Consider the following 5,957-nt stretch of genomic DNA (forward strand, 5'->3'; position numbering starts at 1 on the left):
GGTGACACCTCCATTGCCCCATGTTCCTTGGACGTGGTGAGGGCGTTGAAAGTTTGTCAGCAGGACTGCTAGTACCAGAAAGATGGACTCGTTGTTTGACCTCTATGATGCAAACAAAATTGGTCGACCTGCATCTAAGCAGTCTATTGCTAGATGGCTACAGTTGACTATTCACCAAACCTATACTTCGGCGAATTTGCTGGTTCCAAAGTCTATTCAAGCCCACTTGACAAGATCGGTGGGTTCCTCCTGGGTGGCTGCCCAGGTGGTCTCGGCCTTGCAACTGTGCAGAGCGGCTACTTGGTCTGGTTCGAACACTTTTTTGTCAAGTTTTATAAGTTCGATACTTTGGTCAGTGATGACCTACAGTTTGGTCAGGCGGTTTTGAAGGGGTCTGAGCACTCCCACCCGTTTTGGGAGCTTTGGGACTTCCCCACAGTAAACTTCAGTTCCCAGTATCCACGAAGGACGTTAGAGAAAATAGGAATTTGTTACCTACCGGTAATTCCTTTTCTCGTCGTCCAGAGTGGATACTGGGCGCTCGCCACAGTGCTTCGTTCCTGCCTGCCGGTTAATGTGTTGTTGGGGACTGCTTGTTTCTGTCCCTGTTTTTCAGTGGTTAATTTAATTATCCGGGTTACATCAACATTTTCCTGGGTTGGTTCTGTTTGATGTTTTGCATTATGATTAAGCTGTTGTGTGTTATGTTGCCACACCTGTTATGTTAATCATATGCCTTCTTCGAAGTATGTTCGGTCTCCTAGGGCACAGTTTTCTGGACTGAGTCATGGGGAGGGGAATAGAGGGAGGGGTCAGCACACGGCAGAGTTTTGTTTATGTGCCAGTGCTCCTGCGGACCTCCCTATACCCCACAGTAAACTTCAGTTCCCAGTATCCACTCGGACTACGAGAAAAGGAATTACCGGTAGGTAACAAATTCCTATTTTCTCTAACGTCCTAGTGGATGCTGGGGACTCCGTAAGGACCATGGGGAATAGCGGGCTCCGCAGGAGACTGGGCACTCTAAAGAAAGATTTAGTACTATCTGGTGTGCACTGGCTCCTCCCTCTATGCCCCTCCTCCAGAACTCAGTTAGAATCTGTCCCGGCCAGAGCTGGGTGCTCCTAGTGGGCTCTCCTGAGCTTGCTAGAAAATAAAGTATTTTGTCAGGTTTTTTGTTTTCAGAGAGCTTCTGCTGGCAACAGACTCTCTGCTACGAGGGACTGAGGGGAGAGAAGCAAACCTACTCACGGCAGCTAGGTAGCGCTTCTTAGGCTACTGGACACCATTAGCTCCAGAGGGATCGAACACAGGTACCTAACCTTGATCGTCCGGAGCCGCGCCGCCGTCCCCCTCGCAGAGCCAGAAGAACAGAAGCAGCATTAGCATGAAGACACCGAAATCGGCGGCTGAAGACTCCTGTCTTCACTTAAGGTAGCACACAGCACTGCAGCTGTGCGCCATTGATTCCACAGCACACCGCACACTCCGGTCACTGTAGGGTGCAGGGGGGGGGGCGGCGCCCTGGGCAGCAATTAATTACCTTTTTGGCAAAAATAGACATATACAGTCTGGGACTGTATATATGCCCGAGCCCCCGCTATTTTTAACACATTAAAGCGGGACAGAAGCCCGCCGCTGAAGGCGCGGGGCCTTCTTCCTCAGCACACCAGCGCCATTTTCTCTTCACAGCTCTGCTGGAAGGACGCTCCCCAGGCTCTCCCCTGCAGTATACAGGTGCAATAGAGGGTGAAAAAGAGAGGGGGGGGCACATAAATTTAGGCGCAGAGATATATTTAACAGCAGCTACGGGGTAAACACTAAGGTACAGTGTAATCCCTGGGTTATATAGCGCTGGGGTGTGTGCTGGCATACTCTCTCCCTGTCTCCCCAAAAGCCTTTGTGGGGTCCTGTCCTCAGTCAGAGCATTCCCTGTGTGTGTGCTGTGTGTCGGTACGCCTGTGTCGACATGTTTGATGAGGAAGGATACGTGGAGGCAGAACAAGTGCAGCGGAGTGTGGTGTCGCCGCCGACGGTGCCGACACCTGATTGGATGGATATGTGGAAGGTGTTATATGATAAAACTGTAATCTTGGGACAGTCAGGGTCTCAACCCGTGCCTGATCCTACAGCGCAGAGGCCGTCAGGGTCTCAAAAGCGCACACTATCCCAGATAGTTGACACAGTTGTCGACACGGAAGCTGACTCCAGTGTCGATGACGATGAGGCAAAGTTGCAGCCTAAAATGACTAAAGCCACCCGCTACATGATTGTAGCAATGAAGGATGTATTACACATTTCTGAGGAAAATCCTGTCCCTGACAAGAGGATTTATATGTATGGGGAGAAAAAGCATGAAGTGACTTTTCCCCCTTCACATGAATTAAATGAATTATGTGAAAAAGCTTGGGATTCCCCTGACAGGAAGGTGATAATTTCCAAGAGATTACTTATGGCGTATCCTTTCCCGCCCACGGACAGGTTGTGCTGGGAATCCTCCCCTAGGGTAGACAAGGCGTTGACATGCTTGTCTAAGAAGGTGGCCCTGCCATCTCAGGATACGGCCGCCCTAAAGGATCCTGCGGATAGAAAGCAGGAAGCTATCCTGAAGTCTGTTTATACACATTCTGGCACACTGCTGAGGCCGGCAATTGCTTCGGCCTGGATGTGTAGTGCGGTAGCTGCAGGGACGGATAGACGGTCTCTCGGACCTAGTTTCCACAGCTACGGCTGGGAAGTCAAATTTCTTGCCTTATGTCCCTCCACAGCCTAAGAAAGCACCGTATTACCAAATGCAGTCCTTTCGTTCTCAGAAGAGCAAGAAGGTCAGAGGTGCGTCCTTTCTTGCCAGAGGCAGGGGTAGAGGAAAAAAGCTGCACCATGCAGCTATTTCCCAGGAACAAAAGTCCTCCCCGGCTTCCACTAAATCCACCGCATGACGCTGGGGCTCCACAGGCGGAGCCAGGAGCCGTGGGGGCGCATCTCCGACATTTCAGCCACGAGTGGGTTCGCTCACAGGTGGATCCTTGGGCTATACAAATTGTGTCTCAGGGATACAAGCTGGAATTCGAGGTGACGCCCCCTCACCGTTACCTAAAATCGGCCTTACCAACTTCCCCCATGGAAAGGGAGATAGTGTTGGCGGCATTTCACAAACTTTTTCTCCAGCAGGTGGTGGTAGAGGTTCCCCCCCTTCAACGGGGAAGGGGCTACTATTCCACTATGTTTGTGGTACCGAAACCGGACGGTTCGGTCAGACCCATTTTAAATTTAAAATCCCTGAACATTTATCTGAAGAAATTCAAGTTCAAAATGGAATCGCTCAGAGCGGTCATTGCAAGCCTGGAAGAGGGGGATTTTATGGTGTCTCTGGACATCAAGGATGCTTACTTGCATGTCCCTATTTATCCGCCTCATCAGGAGTACCTCAGGTTTGTGGTACGGGACTGTCATTACCAATTCCAGACGTTGCCGTTTGTCCTGTCCACGGCACCGAGAGTTTTTACCAAGGTGATGGCGGAAATGATGGTACTCCTTCGGAAGCAAGGGGTTACAATTATCCCATACTTGGACGATCTCCTCATAAAGGCGAGGTCCAGGGAGCAGTTGCTGATCAGCGTAGCACACTCTCAGGAAGTGTTGCGTCAGCACGGCTGGATTCTGAACATTCCAAAGTCGCAGCTGATTCCTGCGACGCGTCTGCCCTTCCTGGGCATGATTCTGGACACAGACCAGAAGAAGGTGTTTCTCCCGGAGGAGAAGGCTCAGGGGCTCGTGACTCTGGTCAGAGACCTCCTAAAGCCAAAACAGGTGTCGGTGCATCACTGCACACGAGTCCTGGAAAAGATGGTGGCGTCATACGAAGCCATTCCCTTCGGCAGGTTCCATGCGAGGATCTTTCAGTGGGATCTGCAGGACAAGTGGTCCGGATCGCATCTTCAGATGCATCGAATGATCACCCTGTCCCCCAGGACCAGGGTGTCTCTTCTGTGGTGGCTACAAGGTGCTCACCTCCTCGAGGGCCGCAGATTCGGCATACAGGACTGGGTCCTGGTGACCACGGATGCAAGCCTCCGAGGGTGGGGGGCAGTCACTCAAGGAAGAAACTTCCAAGGGCGGTGGTCAAGTCAGGAGACTTGTCTGCACATAAATATCCTGGAGCTACGGGCCATATACAATGCCCTGAGTCAAGCGGAGCCTCTGCTTCGAGACCAACCAGTGCTGATTCAGTCAGACAACATCACGGCAGTCACTCATGTAAACCGCCAGGGCGGCACAAGAAGCACGGTGGCAATGGCGGAAGCTACCAGGATTCTTCGTTGGGCGGAGAATCACGTGCAAGCACTGTCAGCAGTGTTCATTCCGGGAGTGGACAACTGGGAAGCAGACTTCCTCAGCAGACACGACCTCCACCCGGGAGAGTGGGGACTTCATCAAGAAGTCTTCACGCAGATTGTAAATCGATGGGAACTGCCACAGGTGGACATGATGGCGTCCTGCCTCAACAAAAACTTAGAGGTATTGCGCCAGGTCAAGGGACCCTCAGGCGATAGCTGTGGACGCCCTGGTGACACCGTGGGTATTCCAGTCGGTCTATGTGTTTCCTCCTCTTCCTCTCATACCCAGGGTATGGAGAATCGTAAGAAAAAGAGGAGTGAGAACAATACTCATGGCTCCGGATTGGCCAAGAAGGACTCGGTACCCGGAACTGCAAGAAATGCTCATAGAGGACCCATGGCCTCTGCCTCTCAGACAGGACCTGTTGCAACAGGGGCCCTGTCTGTTCCAAGACTTACCGCAGCTGCGTTTGACGGCATGGCGGTTGAATGTCGGATCCTAGCAGAAAAGGGCATTCCGGATGCAGTTATTCCTACACTGATAAAGGCTAGGAAGGACGTGACAGCAAAACATTATCACCGTATATGGCGAAAATATGTTGCTTGGTGTGAGGCCAGGAAGGCCCCTACAGAGGAGTTCCAGCTGGGTCGATTCCTGCACTTCCTACAGTCAGGTGTGACTATGGGCCTAAAAGTAGGGTCCATAAAGGTCCAGATTTCGGCCCTATCCATTTTCTTTCAAAAAGAACTGGCTTCACTGCCTGAGGTTGACGTTTGTTAAGGGAGTGCTGCATATTCAGCCTCCTTTTTGGGCCACCAGTGGCACCTTGGGATCTTACCGTGGTCTTGGGTTTCCTGAAATCCCACTGGCTTGAGCCATTTAAGACAGTGGAGCTAAAGTATCTCACGTGGAAAGTGGTCATGCTGTTGGCCTTCGCCTCAGCTAGGCGTGTGTCAGAATTGGTGGCTTTGTCATGTAAAAGCCCCTATCTGGTTTTCCATATGGATAGGGCAGAATTGCGGACTCGTCCGCAGTTTCTGCCAAAGGTGGTGTCATCTTTTCATTTAAACCAACCCATTGTGGTGCCTGCGGCTACTCGTGACTTGGAGGATTCCAAGTTGCTTGATGTAGTCAGGTCTTTGAAGATCTATGTTGCCAGGACGGCTGGAGTCAGGAAAACTGACTCGCTGTTTATCCTGTATGCATCCAACAAGCTGGGTGCTCCTGCTTCAAAGCAAACCATTGCTCGCTGGATCTGTAACACGATTCAGCAGACTCATTCTGCGGCTGGATTGCCGCATTCAAAATCAGTGAAAGCCCATTCCACAAGGAAGGTGGGCTCTTCTTGGGCGGCTGCCCAAGGGGTCTCGGCATTACAGCTTTGCCGAGCTGCTACTTGGTCGGGTTCAAACACATTTGCAAAATTCTACACGTTTGATACCCTGGCTGAGGAGGACCTGGTGTTTGCCCATTCGGTGCTGCAGAGTCATCCGCACTCTCCCACCCGTTTGGGAGCTTTGGTATAATCCCCATGGTCCTTACGGAGTCCCCAGCATCCACTAGGACGTTAGAGAAAATAAGAATTTACTCACCGGTAATTCTATTTCTCGTAGTCCGTA

The sequence above is a fragment of the Pseudophryne corroboree genome, chromosome 1, assembly GCF_028390025.1.
Source record: "Pseudophryne corroboree isolate aPseCor3 chromosome 1, aPseCor3.hap2, whole genome shotgun sequence".
NCBI lineage: Eukaryota > Metazoa > Chordata > Amphibia > Anura > Myobatrachidae > Pseudophryne > Pseudophryne corroboree.